Here is a 19,995-nt window from a genome sequence, read left to right on the forward strand (position 1 = left end):
ATTTTTCTACTTTTTTCAGTTACTATATGAGAAGTGAGAGAAAATTGGTAGATTTTTTCTTAGTGATAATGACTAGTATATATGTACATATTTCATATAAATAATTATTTTTTGAGACAGGATCCCATTATAGAGCCCTGGCTGGCCTATAACTCACTCATAGACTAGACCAGACTGGCCTTGAATCCACAGAGACTAGCCTGGGCTACGTAGCAAGGCTTTATCTCAATATCTCAAAAAAGTAGTTTGTTTTGCTTTTTTTTTTACATTTTCTAGATTATTAGACATATTTCTATAGAGACTATGCAACAGAACAGTAATTTTTAAAAATAGTACCTTCACTTTGAACTCAAAACACTGTGATTTCCTTCTAACTTTTCAGAAATACAGGAAAACCTCTCCAGAACTTTGTGTAACAGACTGTCAGTGTTGTGGCGAGGTGTGTATGAACTGGAAAACTGCAGACATGAAGTGGATAGGGACAGACAGTGTTCATGGCCTAAACTAGCACTGAGGAGAAGAGGACTGTACGTGCAGCCGGGGCGATTGTTTAGTAGCCTTCATTCTAAATGGTAGGGCAACAAAATCCAGCGCACTTGATTTCAAGTTGGTCTGAGTAGTGCACATCTGTAATCCTGGCATTCAAGAGGCTGAGGCAGGAGGATCACTGCCAGTTTGAAGTCAGCAAGCACAACAGAGTGAGATGGTTTCTCAAAACGCACATACACACACACACACACTCGCATGTAACCAAAAATATAAAAAAATGTTCAACATGTAATCAATATGAAAATTACTGTGAGATATTTTACATTCCACTTTTTGTACTTAGTTTAGAAATTGTGTTTTATCCTTATATAACATCTCAATTGAGATATAATTTTTTTTTTTGAGACAGGGTTTCTCTGTAGCTTTGGAGCCTGTCTTGGAACTAGCTCTTGTAGATCAGACTGGCCTCGAACTCCCAGAGATTCGCCTGCCTCTGTCTGCCTCCTGAGTGCTGGGACTAAAGGCGTGTGCCACCACCGCCCAACTGAGATAGAACATTTTTACCAGAAGTGATTAAACTATTCAGATCACGTAAAACTTTCTTTTAAAGGTTTTTTTTTTTTTAAGGGTTTCTCTGTGTATTCCTGACTGTCCTGGACCTGGCTCTGTAGACCAGGCTGGTCTTGAGCTCACAGAGATCCACCTGCCTCTGCCTCCTGAGTGCTGGGATTAAAGTCACCAATCCTGGCTAGATTTCATAAAAATTTTATGTGATAAAGTAGATCCACATGAAATTAAAATGAAATTTTAAAATCGGTTCCTCGGATTTAAGTGCTCTGTGGGCACATGTGGCTCGGGACTGCCACCGTGGACAGGGTGGTTGTAAAGCCTGCTGAAGAAGTACAGCAGTGCCCTTTACCTGAGGTTCCGCTCTCCTGAGAGTTCTGTTCCCCACAGTCACCTGCCGTCTATCTTCAGACATCTTGAACTTCACACCAGGCTGTTGTGTCCACGTGGGCCTGACTCATCCTGCATCCAGAGTATCTATGGCAACATGCCACCTGCAGACTAGTCACTGTTAACCAGTATCCGCCATCAAATCAAGTCTGAAAGTATCTCTGTAACATGAGGGGCCGGCTTGTTGGGGTTTCTGTCCCGCCCGGTACCCCACAACCGGCAAACCCCAAAGAAAATCACACACAAGACTCCATAAGATTATAAACTGATTGGCCCATTAGGTCAGGCTACTTATTAGCTCTTATAACTTATGTTACCCCATTATCCTTATCTACATTAGCCACATGACTTGGTACCTTTTTCAGCTGGGCAAGTTACATGCTGCCTCTTCGGTGGTCTGCGCAGGAGTGCAGAGAGCTTCCTAATTCTCAGAATACTCCCGGTCTCTTTTCTCCACCCCTACTTCCTGTCTGGCTTTCCTGTCTATACTGCCTGCCTGGCCAATCGGCATTTATTTAAAACATAATTGACAGAATACAAACAATTCTCCCACACCATATCTCCATGCTTGCATTTAGCAAGCCATTCCCAGCAGATTCATGTGTCTCCTGTGCCTACACATCATCTCATGGTTGTCCTTACATGAGACGGTGAGACAGGAGCTCAGAGAGGATTCGTCTAACTTTCATAACTGCATTGTTACAATTATTCTAGCTCATTAGTTATTATTGGTTTCTATCACCGTCCATCATTGAAGGAAGTCAGGGCAGGAAGCTGGAGGCAGGAGCTGACGCAGAGGCTGTGGAGAAACACTGCGCACTGACTTGCTCTCCATGTTCATATACAACCCAGGACCACCTGCCCAGGGGTGGCACCACCCACAATGGGCAGGGCCCTCCCTCAGCAATCTCTAATTAAGAAATGCCCCCACGGGCTTGCCTACAAGCTATTTTTTATTTTTTGAGACCAGATTTCTTTGTGTAGCCCTAGCTGTTCTGGAACTCACTTTGTAGACCAGGTTGGCCTTTTTCTGAAAGAGATCCTCCTGCCTCTGCATCCTGTGTGTTGGTATTAAAGCCCTGCGCCTGGCTTGCCTACAAGATATTCTTATGGATGTAACTTGACCTTATGTCAGTTTGACAATAAACTAGTGAGGACAATTGATGATTTCTTATTGTGTCTAATGTATAAATTAAATGTAGCCATAGGGTTGTGTGTATAGTGAAGAAAATACCCAATGGGGTATATGCATTGTAGGGTGTGGTCCTGAGATCTTAGTCATCCCCTGGAGTCTTAGAGTGCGTCTTCCAAGGATAAGGGATTGCTGACTGTAAGATGAAGTATAGATTGTCCCCTGCCTCATGGCATCTGGATCACAAATAGCAGGTGCATGAAAGGACTCTTGCCCTTTGGGACTGGAGCCACTGCTGTCTAAGGGGCATCAACTCTCACCCCAAAACACATGGACACCCCCAGCTGAACTCTGGTTTGGAAGCTGTTGTCCCCATTGCGTGGAAGTCCTGTGCCCATCCTCCAGGCCACTGCTATCAGCCCCCTTCTGCATGTGTAGATGAGCATATGTGTATGTGAGTCTGTGTGTGCATGTAGTATGAATGTGTGTGTGTAGGTCAGAGTCAATGTCAGGTGTCCTCGTTGCACTCCATTTTATTGTTTGAGACAGGGTCTCTCCTGAACCTGGAGCTCGCCGATCTTGTTGAACTGGCAGGCCCGCCAATCTTGTTGGACTGGCAGGCCAGCGAGCCCCAGTGATCCTCCTGCCTCTGCCTCTCCGGGGCAGGGACCGATGACAGGCATGTGCCTCCATGCCCAGCTTTTCCTGTGGATGCTGGAGACAGACCTCAGCTTTGTGTGTCTGCACAGCGTTTCCCCAGCTGTGGTCCCTCCCCTTTCTTAGGAGCAGAGAAGCTGAGTGAGTGTGGGGAAGGGGAACACACTGGTATGGGTAGTCCTCCCCTATTTCCAGCATTCATGTCTACACATTCTAGTGCTTTGTCCTCTAGAAGTAAAACTCTTGGGCATGATGGCACACACCTCTTCTCTCGGTTCTGGGAGACAGACTAGAGAATCATGAGTTATGGCTAGCCACTGGGATCATGTGAGTTACATGTGAAAGCCTGTCTATAAACAAACAAACAAACAAACAAACAAAGGGCTCAGCAAGTAAAGGTCTTCACCACCAAGCCGGCCAAGCTGAGCTTGATCCCCAGAGCCCAATAGTGGAAGGAGTGAATCTAGTCCTAAAATTAACCGCTGTCTTCCACACACGTGCCATGGGACAGATGCACCCCTTCCCTGAGAGATTTTTAAATTGTAAAATAAAATAAAAGGCGTCAAGAGTAAATGGGGCTTTGCCAGTTTGTGAGCAACGGCGGTTCACCGGGCTTTCCTCTAGGAATCCCCCATCTGCTGTTTAGAACATGCCGGTGGAGGAAACGCTCCGTGTTCCAGAGAGCATATGGGTGGATGAATGTGGAGTGTGGTTTCATCTGTAAGGAGACTGATGGGGGAGTGGGCAGGGGAACACGGGACAGGTGATTCTATCGAAGTGCTGAGCAGGGTGTGTTCCTTCAACCTGCTGTCTCTAGCAGTCTACAGGCCTTCACACTGAGACTGAAACAGCCATCCTGTTTCAGGTGTACCCCGATCTCAAGTCACCTTTAAGCAGCTGGGGGTTTTGCTATTTTTGTTTCGTTACAGGATGTGTATCGTACATTGTTTTGGTTTGGTTTCTTGCTTGTGTTTGTGAAACTGAGTTTGCTGAGAAAAACAAAATCGTGCTCATGTTTTGAACTCAGCTTCGATTCATGAGAGACACAAAGTTGATGCTTAAGGGACTGGCGAGATGGCTCAGCCAGCAAAAGGCGCTCGCTGATGAAGTGTGGAGACTTCATCCCTGAAGCCCATGTGAAGGTGGAAGGAGAGTGCTAACTCCCACAGTTGTCTTCTGAGGATCACAAGTGTGCTGTGGCCCAAGCATCCTCACACCCATCACGTATATACCCAGTAAAAAAAACAATGCCGTAGAAGCTCATGTCTGAAACTTGACATCTAATTACAGATGAAGAATTGTTTTTCTCTAGTTATCTCGCTCATAGTTGCTTTAGTCTGGGGAGCAACTGAGGGAAGGCTGTAATTTCCAGTTCTCTCCAGATGGGGTGACAGGCAGTGGCCTCTGAGATAGTTGCTGTCTCCAGGCAGGTATGAGGACCCAACCAGAGAACTTCAGGACCCACTGCAGAGACGTGCTGGTGCCCGGGTGGTGCCTGAGCCCTACCCTCTCCTTCTCTCAGCCCACCTCCTGCTTGGCATAGTTGTTTTAATTTTGTTTTTGAGATTGAGTCTCACTATACAACTCAGGCTTACCCTGAACCTGTGAACTTTTTTTCTGCCTCTGCCTCCCAAGTCCTGGGGTTGCAGGCATGTGCCTCCAATCTGAACCTACATTGTTTGTCCTCAACAATTTAGATTCCCTCAGTCTGAAAGGGTCCTCTGAAGAAGTGGATAGAACTTACGTGTCACTTTGAATATGGCCTCATACTTAAGCTAAATTTGTTGGCCATTATAATGTCAAATAAAATTCTCATTAGCTTTTACTACAAGGTAAGATTTAAGCTGCTGTTTATTTTAATATGGTGCCAAAGTAAGTCATCATAATACTGAAAATATCTTGATGCAATGTAGTAAATGTGATTGATTCCTCCATAATAAATGAGGGATGGGCAGGGTGGTGATAGAGCGCTCCTTTAATCCCAGCACGTGGGAGGCAGAGGCAGGTGGATCTTTGAGTTTCAGGATAGCCAGGGCTACACAGAGAAACTCTATCTTGAAAAAAAGAAGAAAATATGAGGGGTATAACTGGAGAGATGGCTCAGCTGGCAAAGGTGCCTGCTCGCAAGCTTCTCTCCCTGAGTTCAAGCCTGAGGACCCACATCAGGTAGCAAGGCAACCAACTCTTTCTAGTTTTCCGCAGACCTCACATGGGTGCTGTGGCATGTACACTCCCCAGACACAAACAAAAGAATAAAATAGTACTAAATAACGAGGGATGATTTCCACAAATGGGGAAAACACCTTCTAAATTTATCATCACAGAATAATTTAGATTAGTAAACTTCCTTAAAGGTGGAGACGTAAAAGCCTGTGTAAAAGTTGTCGTGGTCCAAGCTAGCTGGCTTCTTCTGTGTTAAAGTTTACTGTGTTGATTCCACAGCAGTATTGAATTAAGAGACAAGTAGTTGTTTTCAAATAGCCCACGTATTTTTGTTACATGCATGCTTTCAGCGTGATGACGCTTGCAGTGTTAGTATACTAGCGTTTGACCTACATCTTATTCTGTGAGGAGAAGAAACTGCCTGCCACTTTGTACTGATTCCATTGCGTGGAGGACCCTCAGCCCCGTGGATTTAACTCCATGCTTGGTATTTCTGTACTTTGTGGAGATTAACCCGATGATCCTCTTTGAAAGAGGATTTGGTTTGATTGTGACAAATTCCCCCGTTAATAAAACTGCATCATAGAAAAGGGCTGGACGCATTCTCCCCCGTGCTGTCCTTGCCTGACCCCATTTTGTTTGGCACAGAAAGATGATCATCTTTTGGCAGTGGTGGGCAGATGATCTGATTTTATCGGAAATTGCTTTTACACATTTGAGGCTTCCCAAAAGTCAGGAATCCCCATTGATCTGATGTTTTTGACTGACTTTTGAAACTATTTTTCAAATACTAGTTTGGATACACACATCATGTTGCTCACCTATAAAATTTTACAATCAGGTGGTATATTCTCCCCTCTCCTAAATAGAAATAGAAGAAAATGGAAAACAAAACCAGTAAATATAGCAGAGGCACAATTGAAGTATGTGTAACAACTTCCAAGCGTTTAATATGGGATTCTGGAGTCCAAGTTTGAGGAATGGTCATCAGTGTGTTGGCATCTAGAACTGACCCCACTGGCATGTCATAGGAGCCCAATTAATGCTTGCTGTTTCTGGGGGAGTTTTGCTGCAGTCCTGTCTACTGGTGGCATGCAGATGCTCACCTGGGATGCGTCACCACTGATTGATGGTGGGACACCTCGATTCCATCTTTTCCCTGTCAATCTCAGCATAGCTGGGCTATCCAGAGAGCGTCAACTCTGAGGAAGATTTGCCCTTCTCTATGGAAGAAAGGAAAGAGACAGAAATGCACTTGGCTTACTTTACATTTCAGTGTTAAAGCTGGGAGGAGTGTGTGTTTATTAAATAAATGTTGCTTTGATTTAAAAATTGTAAAAACACTTAATAAAACATGCTATTAATTTTTTTTTTTTTTTTGGCAGACCCAAGGAGACTGTGCTCTGTACTGGGCATGGGACCCAAGGCCTCCATGTACGAGGCTAGCGGTCACCAAGCTTCCACACCCCCACCCCTGACTTTAACCATTTTTCAAGTGTATAGTTCAGTGGCACTAAGGACACACACGTTGTGCAATCACCCTGTCATCTAAAACAAAAACTGTTCGTTAAAGAATAACTCTCCATCTGCCGCTCACCCCAGCCGCCACCAGGCTACCGTCTGCATGAACTGGACTCTCGCGTGTACCTCACAGGAGAGGACTCAAACAGCAATTGTCTCTTCATCACTGCCGCCCTCTCCTCCCCTCCCTGGAGACCTGGCAGTCCTCTCCTCCCTGGGAGTCTGCCCAGACCCAGGCACTGATGCGTACACAGTGAGGATCCAGAGAAGTTAAGGCGACAGTTTGTGGCATACCACTAGGGGGGTATTAAGCCTTTGAAGATGGGATTCCTAATCAGGATGCCTGCAGGCTTATCTCCTCCAAGTCTTGCTGATAAGCCTGCACTGACAGTAATGCGGGAGATTAATCTTTCCCCATGTTTCATAAAACAAATTGTTCTTCTTTAAACTTTATTATGGACTGGAAAATTACTGGTACATTGATGTAATTGCTCATACAGATACTTAGACATTCTCCACATAGGGGGTCTCAGCCTCAGGAGAGGCTTTGATGGCGGCTCCACTCCGAAGCCACACGGCTATGCTTGCTGTTGCCCCCATTTTTATTCTGTTTTCTTTCTTCCCTTCCCTCCCCTTTTCTATCCCTCCCTTTCCCTCCCTTCTTTCCTTCCCTTTTTCTTTTTTCATCATTCCCATTTTGAAGTAATTGGTACAGAGACAATCTGACCCTGTGGGTTCAAATAGAAATGAACTTGGTCATAGCTCTCTGTAGCCCACCTTAAAGGAGAGAGAAGTGGAGCATTCCGAACATGAAAACAAAGGCAGGAATATCTGTAATGGTTTCAAAAGACAGGAAGTACTTGTTGAAATAAGAGATATGTATATTGACCTGGTTGGTAGGAACACGGAGAGAAGGAGAAATGGCCTCGGAAAATGATCTGAAAAGCTAACTGTGCCAAATGCGATAACCCCTGCACTCAGGGATGGAGGTAGGAGGGTCACGAGTTCAAGACCAGCCTTCAGTACATAGCACGTTATATGCCACCCAGTGCTACATGAGACCCTGACTCAGAAAAGAAAGAACAATATCTGAGTTTAGCCTTCAGAGAGAATCTTGTTTTCTTTAGTGCTAGGAATGGAGCTCAGAGCCTTGTGCTGGCTAGGCTGGTGCCCCACCACTGTGAATCAGAATCAGCTTCTGGTCCTGAACTCGTATTGTGTGCGCATACATATGTATGTATGTACAGGTGCATGTGTTTGGGTACAGGTGCATGTGTGTGTACTCGTGCATGTATATGTGTATGCTCTTGAGTGTATGTGTGGAGGCCAGAGGTCAACCCCAGCTGTTCCTCAGGAGCTATCCACCTTTTTTCCCCTTCTTCCCATGTTCCTGTGTGTGTGTGTGCATGTGTATATATGTGTGTATGTATGTGTATGCATTTGTATATTATGTTGATATTATGTGTATATAAGACCTGAGGTTAATGTCAAGAATCATCTTTGATTGTTCTTCTGCCTTAACCACACTAAGACAGGATTTCTCAGTTAATCCCAGAGCTTGCAGATATAGCTTGTCTCGTGGACCAGCTCCCAGGGATAGAATGACAGGTGGCCCTTATGTGCACTGGACTAAATGGACTAAATACTAATTTATGTAGGCTCTGGAAATTTGAACTCAGGTTCTCACTGTTGTGTGGCAAACACTAACCATTGAGCAAGCTCCCAATTCCCATCTTGTTTACTGAGACAGAGTCTCTTAGTGGCACTAATCAGGCTAGGCTGGCTGACCACAAAGAAGCCTCAGGGGCCCACCTGTGTCCACCTGAGCTCCCGTGGCTGGCATTCCAAGCATGGCTTTTTACATGGATGCTGGGAATCAAACTCAGGTCCTTGTGCTTGTGCAGTGAACACTTTTGAGCAGGAAGCTATCTCCCTAGCCTGGGGCTCTGAACTCTTTTTCTTCAGATCTATTTAACTGTGTGTGTACACATGGGTTTTACCCAAATATTTGTATGTGTACCTGGTGCCCATGGAGGTCAGAAGGGGGCATGGGATCCCTGGAACTGGAGTTAAGATGGTTGTGAGCCAGAGTGTAGATGCTGAGAATTGAACCGAGGTCCTCTGCAAGAGCAATGAGTGCTCTGGACCACTGAGCCATCTCTTCAGCCCCTGGCTCTGCAATCTTAAAGCATTGAACATCGGCTGTGCCCTGGTGCTTTCTTCCCCGTGCCTTCTGCTCATTTGCATCAGCTGAATCCCTACTGCTTCCCTTGACTCCTTTTCTCAACCTGTAAAACATGAGGTCAGCAGTTCAACCCAGAACCATAAATGTTTAAACTGAAGCTAATAGAATGTGAAAAGCACTTTTAGAATTCCATAATTATGGTGTGTACAAGCACAGGCGCTAGTGTACCCGAGACGGAGAACCCAAAGGTGAAGAATTACCCCGAACTCAGGTCATCCTGGAAAGGTGACAGCAGTGCTGAGCTCAATGGTACTGGTACCCTGGGAGCATCCTCCCACCCTTCCTGTTTAAAGAGGAACTGGCATCTATAGCCGTTATTGCCCCACCCCCACTTCTCCCAGATTTAGATTGACTGTGTGTATAAAGTTTACCAGCCACAGTAGGCTCTGTTTCCCATCCTTGTTATAGGGCCTCCTTTCAGTTCAATATGCTTTTATTGGCACTTCCTTTGGTGTTCTTTACAGCAGCAGCTAATTAGTGACAGCTTTTGAGCAAGCAGCTTGTCATTTTTGGCAGGGATAGGGGACATCCATAGCTAAGTTTATCATGCTCCATGAAAATACATCTCACATTTGAAAAGCGTCTGTAGTCAAAGGTGGCTGTTTCTACTGAAACGTCCTCTTGAGTTGGCACTGTGTCCTACAACTGAAGAACTCTCTGGAGATAAAGAGTGGCATAGGTTCTGTGTGTGTTGCTGACGTGGGAGCCCTGAGTCACCCTCCTAACCTTACCCTGCCTTGGGGATGTCAGACCGCATCATGTTGTTCTGACATAGCGATAAATCTTTCTAGGTGGCATTTGGTGGCAAGCATGGCAACTGAAGGAGTGTAGGGTGCTGGTGCTGTGGTGAGCGCTGTCCCTCCATTTACACTCTGCTTTCTTCCTGCAATGTCGCCAAAGGAACCCGTGTCGTTTGCATGGACATGAAGGCTCAGATCAGGGTTGTCATAGCCCTTGTCATTCTTCTCTTTGGAGTCACTGTAGTGAGGACTGAGGTCTATTTTACAAGCTTGTCACGATATTTATGGATGGCTCAGCTGTTGATTAACACCATTCATGAGTCAAAACCTCCGTCACAGTTTCTATAAAATGTGATTCACTCCCGTTACTCCCGTAATAAGGATTCAAACAACGTGTTAAAAATAACGCATTGACTGAAATAATTGACCCACCATCTATTTCTCCCAGTTTGGTTCCCTTTGTGGCATGGAGATCCACTGAAATTATATGTAATATGCGATTACCAAATACCTACCGTGTCCCAAGCAGAGCGCAAGTTAAGTTGTAACTCTAGAGAGGTAATGCAGTCTGTCCTTTAAATAACGAGCTGGTCAAACTGATGAGAGACACAGCACACAGGTTTAGTCATGGCTCTGTTTCTCACTAAGATGTGAAAGTATAAAAGGTACCTTCTTAGGAGCTTTGGGATTGCCAGGCGTTCTTGTCCTCAAAGTCCCCCTTGACGTGTCACACATATGGTAAAATGGAAGTTCTCTTCCATTGCCTACTTCTTTGTAGCATGGCTTGGTGAACCCTGAGAATTCCTGGCACTCAACTAACATTTAAAGCACACCGAGGTAGCAACATAGTTATTTCTGCATCTTCCAATTAGTATTTCCGAGCACAGGAACTTACTCACTCCAGTAACTGAATGCTGTTGCGACCAGCTTCCCTGGTGACACCCAGCTTCAACCTCCTCTACCAGCCCTCCTGTTCTGCCCCCTGGGATGATTGATGGGTTGTTTTCCCATTGGTGTGAGTGACATTATTCCTTTAAGAAAGCCAGAGTTTAGCACAACCCGTGATTAGTGTTGCTGGTGAAGAAACAGCACAGCTGGCATCCTAATTGCTTTGAATGATTGGTTAATTTTTATGTTTTGTCTGTCTGTATATCTGTGTGAGGGTGTCAGATCCCCTGGAGTTGGAGTTACAGACAGTTGTGAGCTTCCATGTGGATTCTGGGAATTGAATCTGGGTTCTTTGGAAGAGCAGAAGTGCTCTTAACCACTGAGCCATCTCTCCTGCCCCTCCCAATTGCTTCTTACAAGACGCACCTCATTGGGCAGCAGTTGCACACGCCTTTAATCCCAGGAGGCAGAAGCAGGTGGATCTCTGAGAGTTCAAGGCCAGCCTGATCTACAAGAGCTAGTTCCAGGACAGGTTCCAAAGTCACAGAAAAACCCTGTCTAGAAAAACCAAAAAAAAAAAAAAAAAAAAAAAAAGACACACCACACTGCCCATTCCAACCATGAGTGTCAGGACCAAGGTTTCAGCCTTAAAGGGAAAGCTGCCCACTCCCAGGATGGTCCTTCTCTTGCTCCTCTTTCCAACCTCAAGCTTTTTTAACTAACTTCTGATTGGTTCAGAATGATGAAGATAACCACCAAGCCCTCCTGTGACTTCCTCTGGTTGTGCTTGAAGGCTTCCAGAAGGACTCTGAGTTAAAGCTTTCTTTTAAACTGGATGGTGACAGAGGCAGAGGCAGGCAGATCTCTGAGTTCAAGGTCAGCCTGGTCTACAGAGCGAGTTCCGGGACAGTCAGGACTACAGAGAGAAACCCAGCATGAAGAAAAGTGGGAGTGGAGGTGGGGGGGCCTTTCTTTGGGGTTATGTCTGTTGGGAAGTTGCACTCTGTAATCATTTCTTCTGTAGCTTCTAGTCTAAGGCAGCTGCAGAACAGAGGTGTGCTTCAAAAAGAGCTACTTTGGCTAAATGAAGATTTTTAACTTAAAAAATCCTTTGTGTATGTGTGTCCATGCATATGTACACCACAGTGTACGTGTGGTGTCGAAGAACACCCGCAAACTGTTCCCTGTTCCCACCATGTGGGTCCTAGGAATCAAACTCAGGTTGTTAGGATTGGCGGCTAGTGCCTTTACCCACGGACTCATCTCAGTGACCATTAATTAAGCGAAGATTTTTAATAAGCAAAGTGGTATGTCTGTGCTCTTTGAAGATTTGAAGCCTCTTGGGCTGTTGAGAGTCCCTAACTCTTAAGTCTGTTGCCTCATTTGTAACACAGTGACACCACTAGAGAGCCCCAGGTGTCCTTGTGAGACCTATGGGGCACTTGCTGAGTGTGCAGGTGGGCATGGTGTGTGGTGACAGCTTTGTTATCATCCTTCTGCCTCTCCGACCTGGATCCCCTTCTCCGCTGCACGCCAGCCCCCGCTGTGAAGCAGACAGAGGAGAGGAAATTAAGTAGCTTACTTTGTGTCAACATGAAATAGTTTCCAGCATGTAGCTTAATTTGGCCTATGTAACAAGTTTTTTCACCCCAGGAGCCCTCAGTTGTCTTCATCTCCTGCCCGGTGTTCTGAGGCTGGGGTTAAGCACGCTGGATCATCAAAGCCAGGCTTCTGTAGAAGAGCGCCTCCCACGAAGAGGCTGGTGTCTCTGTTGCCACCACAACCTGAAAGAGAGTAGTTAGAAACCACACGGAGCCGATGGTATGCTATGTGAGCCTGTCAGAGGGACTCATCACATATTTTCTCTTTTCCTGTGTGTGTGTGTGTGTGTGTGTGTGTGTTTATGTGCGTGGAGGTCCGAAGACAATTTCATGTGTCGTTCCTCAGACACCTTCCCTGTTTGTCAGGGTATCTCACTGGCCTGACATCAAAGTAGGCTATATTATATGGCCAGCAACCCTGTGTCTGCCATCTTGCCATTGCAAGAATTAGAAACATTCACGACTATGGGTTCTAGGGATTTGAACTCCAGTCTAGCCAAGTTCTTTACCAACTGAGCTATCTCCCCAGTCTAGCCCATCACATTTTCTCGGAAGACATATGTAGATAGTTAAGGGCAGGAACTGATCTGACTGAGCAAACCTTTAATAAAACCTTCATTTTCTTCCTTCTCTTCTCTTGTACTTGAAAGGATCTCCTGTCGCAGCCTGGAGGAGAACTGAGTGCAGATTTTCCTGAAGTCTGGTGCTCTTGTAACGTACAGAAGTCTGCGCCAGAATGTAATGCAGTGCGGTGGGCTCTAAAATCTTCAGTGTCATTTTAAGCATTTGGAATTACTATCTGAAGAAGATTTTAAACCTCTCTTGCTCATCAGTTTCTGGTCTTTTCTCCTTGTCTACTCTCAGAAGTGGTGTGTCATTCTCTGTGGCCTCTGGAGTTTTAACATCGAACGCATGCTGGGCATAGGGATGGCTGGACTTTTGTTTGTTTCATTTCAATTTTTTAAATGGTTTGTTATTTTTATTTTATGTACATTGGTGTTTATCTGCATCTGTGTCTGTATGAGGGTGTCAGACCTCCTGGAACTGGAGTTACAGGCTGTTATGAGCTGTTATGTGGGTGCTGGGAATTGAAACCAGGTCATCTGGAAGAGCAGCCAGTGCTGTTAACCACTGAGCCATCTCTCCATTCCCATCACTGTTTTGACTTTAGTTTGAGAAGAGAAAAGGCTGACATTTTATTTTTGTTGTTGTTGTCGTTGTTTTATTTTTCGAGACAGAGTTTCTCTGTGTAGCCCTGAGTGTCCTAGAACTCGCTTTGTAGACCAGGCTGGCCTCGAACTCACTGAGATCCACCTGCCTCTGCCTCCCAAGTGCTGGGATTAAAGACGTGTGCCACAACCGCCCAGCCTTGACATTTTATTTTTGTTAATCACTTAGAGAGCTTAAATGTCACTGTAACTCTTATCACCAGATTACTATCATATTTTTAGATAGAGACTTCTGGAATATTCATGTAAAATATGGGAATGAGGAGGCCAGCATGATGACTCAGTGGGTAAAGGCATTTGCCACCGAGCCTGCGGATCCAAGTCTGACTGCCGGGACCCAAAGTAGATGGAGAGAACAGACTCTGCCCTCTGACTGCCACACATATGCCATGACACACGTGTGCCACACATATAACATACAAAATAAACAACTAAAATCTTAAGATGGTTCCTGACCTTCCCCCACCTCCTCCCAAGTATGATCTCACTTTGAAGCTGGCGGTTCTTAACGGTTCCCTTGCTGTTTAGAAAGCATGGGGCCTCATGTTCTTCCTGCCTTTGACGTAGGCAGCCGAGACCCTTCAGTGGCAGAGATTCTGGGTCTCCAGTTGCTTGTTTTTCTTGGGAGCTTTACTGGAAACAAAATGTGATTGCGTACTAGCTTCAGAGGGGAAGTTGGCGAGAACTTACAGCTTTCTGTTTGGTCTGTCTGAAGCAGCTGACCTTTTGGAAGGAAATCGCTGCTCTTTGCTTCTTCCTGTACCATCGCACCCGATGAACGGTGAACGAGCGTAAATGGAGTTCTGCCTCCAGCCTGGCTGCCGAAGGCACAAGCCGTTAGGAGCAGGGGCCCCTGCACAGCCCTTGTTCACGGTGCTGAGCTATGTTTAGATGTGTTAGTCGCCGCATAGTGAGAGAAGATCTGTTTCCAGAAAAGTGGTTGTAGCAAAAGTGATTCTGTTTGGTGGCAGAGTCCCAACGCTAGTGAGGTAGTGAAAGTGGACAGCTTACAACTTCAGCTCGGCTCATCATCCCTGTCCGAGAGCGGCCCTGACTCTTCTGCCTGGATAACCATTTTCTCCTGTAACCATTTGTTTCCTGGCAGGAAAACATTTTAATTTCTAAGCAAGACGCTCTAATTCAAATGTCATGTCTGTGACCCAGAATAAAAATGGATGATAATTCATGTAAATGTGCGCAACACAGCAACCTGAACCTGCATTTGGCTCAGTAGGTAGGTGCGCTTTTCCAGTGTCTTCTCAGTCTGTTTCCTAGGTGTACTGTTGGGGCCGAGGTAATTGAGTGTGGTTAACATTGAAGTGGGGTGCACTCTTGCAGTACCGACACTTAGGAGGCTGAGGCAGAGGGTTTGAAAGGTCAAAGACAGCTTGACTACATGTTTAGTTTCAGTCCAGGCTGGGCTACATATAGGTTTCTGGTGCAAAACAAGTCGATGGCAGCCCAGCAGGCCAGTTTCTCCCAGTTCTGTCAGCTTCTGGGTAGGAGCGAACGGCTGAGGTTTTCTTGTACCTCATCTCATCCCAGCAGCTTTCCAGGGGCCTTGAGTCGTTGCTCTGCACCATCCAGGGCCATCTTCCAGGGCAGCTGTGGGCAGGTGTGGGATTCACGCGGTAGAAGGAATTTTGGGACTGTTGTGCATGACTTTCTGTGGCTTTGGTTCTGGCTACAGCTGCTATAAGTTTTTTGGTTATGCAAAAGGTGAAAAGGGAGCCGACGGTACATATAAATAGACGTCAGTTCCACATTAATCTTAGCCATTAATAGTCTTGACCCACTGCTTGAAAACATATTAAGTTGCTAAGTATCTGAAAGTGATAGTATTACATTCCTCTAAAGAAATATTTTATGACTAAAGTTCTACTGTTTCATGTCCTACTTAAATCAAGGCCGTCTAGTTTGTAAGACAGTGCCATAACCTGGACACTCACATGTCAGGAAATGTTCTCTTCCTATGTCTTTAAAAAAACTAATTCATTAAGAGCCGAGTGTGGTGGTGCACGCCTCTAATCCCAGCACTCAAGCAGCAGGGGCAGGCGGATCTCTGTGAATTCGAGGCCAGCTTGGTCTACAAAGTGAGTTCCAGGACAGCCAGGACTGTTAGAAAGAAAAACCCTGTCTCGAAAAACCAAAAACCAACAAACAAAAATGCCAAACAAACAAGCAAAAAGCTAATTAATTAATATGTGTGTATGCATAGGTGTGTATGTACATAGTTGTATGTGCACACGTATGTGCAGATACATAAGTGGAAGACTGTCAAGCACTGGACTCTGGAAGAGTTACAGGCTTTTGTCAAGTTTGTTGCATGGGTGCTGAGATCTGAACTCCGGTCTCACTATTTCACAGCAGGCCCTTCTAACCACGGAGCCCCTTTCTCTAGCCCCCTTCCTGTGCCTGTGTGTCTGTGTGTGTGTCTTTGTTTGTCATAGGGACCCACTGTGCAACTCAGGCTGGACTTGAACTTGGAATTCCCACCTCAGACTTCCAAGGGCTGGTACCACAGCATGTGCTGTCCAGCCTGGCCGTCTTTGTGTACCCTTTTAAATTTGGTTTCCATGGGATGGTCATTAGTAATTGTCTATTGTTACTAATTTTATATTTTACATGTTATATTTTGAAAACTTATTTAGTTTGTGATATGGGGATGGGAAACAAACCTATGGCCTCTGTCATGGTAGAACACACTCCTAAATTCCCACATTTTAAACACAATTTAATAATTACAGAAAAGGATGAAAACACCTTTGCCTAAGTGTAACAGGCATTACATTCCTTGAGACCATTCTCTAGTAGGTCTTCAGCATACCTTCTGCACACACTTTTACCACATTCTTGTCTCAATCCCCAGAGATGTGTTGACGTGGTGTTTGCGTTTCAGCATGGTTGCCTCTATATGTGGTTCAGATGAATGTGTGTCATTCCATCAGGCTACAGCGCTACAGCTTTCCCAATCCCTTGGTCTATGTCATTTCCAGTTTCTCCCATAATAGATTGTACCCTTTAACTAGTGGCTGTCCTCAAGAGTTGGCCTAGAACAAAACACTCTTCAAAGAAAAATTTTGCTAAGTGGAAACAGTACTACAACTCTCAGTGGAAAGAGAGAGGCTATGAATTTTAATGAAGAAAATACTGGGAACATGTTTCTTATTTTCTGTAATGCAGATGTCATTATTTATGGGCTCCAGCAGATGCTTGCAGTCATCTGGAAAATGGTACAGTGGTAATTCTTCTATAATGGTGATTCCTTTATAATAACAAGTTGCTTGTTAGATTTTGGACTGGAGATAGTAATCCATAGGCAAGGATGCTGGCATCCCACTGCCCACAGCACACAGCCTGAAAAGTCCAGACCTTCATTCAGTACTGCTCAGGACCTGTTCCAGAGGAGTCACCAGTTGGTTGTCTATTGCTTTGTTTTTATCTTTTGACTTTTTTTTTTTTGCCCTTAATTCTGATTTTAAAAGTAAATAAGTTACAGTCCCAGGGTGTTGAAAAAACAGAACAGTGAGCTCCAGACAGGTTTCAGCAACAGCTGTGTCGTCACGCCTGTGTCTTCACCCCCCACACCACGCTTCCCGTCTCTGACGGCTAAAACACCGACTTCATGACCCCTTAGCCTTAGAAGCTGGAGTGCATGCCACTGAGAACTAGGGCACCTTCTAGCACAACCTCAACACTGTGTCACTCTCAAGACATTTACCCCTGACTCGAAGGCTGGGATGTGCTCAGACAGTCAAGCACCTGCCTAGCATTACAAGACCCTAGGTTGGGTCCTCACCAATGCGTAAACCAGGTGTGGTGACCCATGCTTGTATTCCCAGCACTCAGGAGGCAGAGGTAAGAGAATCAGAAGTTCAAGATTATCCTCTGCTGTACAGCCAATTTAAGGCCACACAAGACACAATAATATCCAATATATAGGCAGTCTGTAACTTTCCTTAATTATCTCAATAATGTCTTTTAAAGCCTTGTTTCTGCTTAAAAAGCAAACAAAAACCTTACATCTATCTATCTATCTATCTGTCTATGTGTGTGCGCGTGTGTATGTGTGTAAGGAAGTTCACATACAGATATCAAAGAACAACCTGCTGGAGTTGGTGCTTCTGCCATGTGGGTTGTGGGACTTGAACTCAGGTCATCAAGCTTGGCCGTAAGCATGTTACCTGCTGAGCCATCTCTCCACCCTATGTCTGCTTTTAATGAGCTCTTGGCTGTCATGTCTCTAAAACCAGTTCTGCTCTGTTGCTCCCTCCTCTCTAAATTCCTTCGAGTTTGCAGTTTGGATTTAGGGGGAATTTGTCTGGATCTTGATTGTTTATTTTTCCTTAAGGTGTATAGTTTAGTTGCAGTTACTTTTTACATCTCTCCAGCAGAGCAGCCCCCAGTGCTGCCCTCTATTCCCCATCTGGGAAGTCCTGGGAAACACAGCGTGCTTCCTGTGCATTCTGTCATCCTTGTGCAGGGGCCACGCCAGTCACCCCTGTTGTCCCAGTGTGTGTGCCACAGAGGAGGGGCCACGCCAGTCACCCCTGTTGTCCCAGTGTGTGTGCCGCAGAGGAGGGGCCACGCCAGTCATCTCTGTTGTCCCAGTGTGTGTGTGCCGCAGAGGAGGGGCCACGCCAGTCACCCCTGTTGTCCCAGTGTGTGTGCCGCAGAGGCAAGCACTGTTGATTGTTTCTTCCAGATTCTTTGTAATTTAGGTTTTTTTTTTCTTCTCAACGTGCCAAACCTGTCCAGATATATATCTCTCCAGTTGTATAGTGCCATTTGGCCTGATAGTTGTGATTGTTAGTGCATTTGTTAGTGCATTATCCACCAGATTCACCTGCTGATGTTTTTTTTTTTTTTTTTTGTAATTTTTTGGTTTTGGAAGTTCAGGGAATTGATTGCAGGGTCTTGTGAATTCTAGGTCAGAGCTCTCACTATCTAGCTGTGCTGTGTTTCCAGCCTTCTTTTCATTTTGTGAATAGTAAGAAGCACGCAACTGTGCGAGCATCCTGTTTTCAGAGACGGGCAGCACCGTGGCCTAAGCAGCGATGTTGCTCCTTGTCTGGGTCTGCCTTATGTGTGCACATGGATGGTGGTCAGGTCAATGCTGGGTGTCTTCCTCAATTGCTCTCCAGTCTATCTTTTTGAGACAGGGTATCTCAGTGAACCATAAGCTCGCCAACTGGGCTAGACTAGCCAGCCAGCTCCAGGGACCCTCCTAACCGTCTTTCCAGACCTGGGATTACAAGCACGTGCCATCTTTTTTCTTGGTTCCTGGGGACTGAACTCAGACCCTAGTGACAGCATAGTAAAGGCTTTACCAACTGAGCCATCTCCCCAGCCCAGCCCACTCTATTCTTGAGGTTATGCGTGTTGCAATATAAACACATGTTGTATTTAGGTGAGAAGTTTAAAGATAGAAGAACCTGCTGATGTGGGCTAACCTTAGCAAGTAGCTCCCTCCTCCTTTCCCTTCCTGTCCCTTCCCTGCATTACCTCTCTTCTTCCCAAAGTGGCATGTGGTAACTGGGCTGCGATGTGAAGATTTATGGCTGATTGTCTTCCCAGAATGTTATTATCTGTGTTGCCTGGGTAAAGTATTTCTTGTTTCTTTGTAGACCAAACACATTTACTCCTGTTCCCTTACTGTCTGTGTAATGATTTTTTTTTCCTAAAAGAGAATTACCTTTCTGGTTGCTTATAAGCCAGCATTTAGTTTTTGTTTTGTTTTGTTTTGTTTTTTAAAGGGCAGATGGGTCTGGTATTGACCTACTTTTAGATGTGGTCATTTTACTCTAACTTTGCTTGATGTCAGGCCAATATGAACACAATCTTAATCCTCTACCACTGCATTTAATAATTTCTGTCTCTCAGAGTCCTTCCTACTCGGTGATCATCACCACCTAGCACAGTAATAATATTGAGATTGACAATGAGGTCATCAACATGACCAGGGACCTGGCCCTTTATACTCCTCCAAGGGTCCCTCAGTCCTCAGTGGGTGCTGGGAGGTTAGCAGTTTGCAATGCTGGCTTCTTGCCTTGAACTTTTCAGATCAGAAACAATGTTTATACACCCAGTTCATCTGCCAACTGGCCCTAGCCTTTGCCAAAATCAGTCTCCCGATATTAGGTTTCTCGTTCTGTTTTCTTCTTTCTCTTTAAATTTTGAAGTATGACAACATGTGGAAAAGAACAAAAAGTAGCATGACAACTCACCACAGTCCTGAGGACACAGACACTGTGGGGCCGTGGTGGCACTGTGGGGCCGTGGTGGCACTGTGGGGCCGTGGTGGCACTGTGGGGCCGTGGTGGCAGGACACATCTCAGACAGAGCCTCTTGGTATTGACAGATGGGGTCAACT

The 19,995-nt window shown here is 45.3% G+C and overlaps 1 protein-coding gene across 2 annotated transcripts in view; it reads left to right on the forward strand.

Moving 5' to 3' along the window:
• Window positions 1-19,995, forward strand: part of LOC125410920 (signal transducer and activator of transcription 5B) — a 68,797-nt gene that overhangs the window by 13,374 nt on the left and 35,428 nt on the right. Inside the window, exon 1 of one of the 2 annotated variants that reach the window (XM_087909979.1) lies at window positions 14,391-14,856. The exons of the other annotated variant lie outside the window; for it this stretch is intronic. The gene's annotated coding sequence lies outside the window, so the exon portion shown is untranslated. Of the gene's footprint in view, window positions 1-14,390; window positions 14,857-19,995 lie in introns of those variants that run through there. 2 annotated transcript variants of the gene reach the window in all.

Source organism: Myodes glareolus, chromosome 9 (assembly GCF_982192425.1).
Source record: "Myodes glareolus chromosome 9, mMyoGla1.1, whole genome shotgun sequence".
NCBI lineage: Eukaryota > Metazoa > Chordata > Mammalia > Rodentia > Cricetidae > Myodes > Myodes glareolus.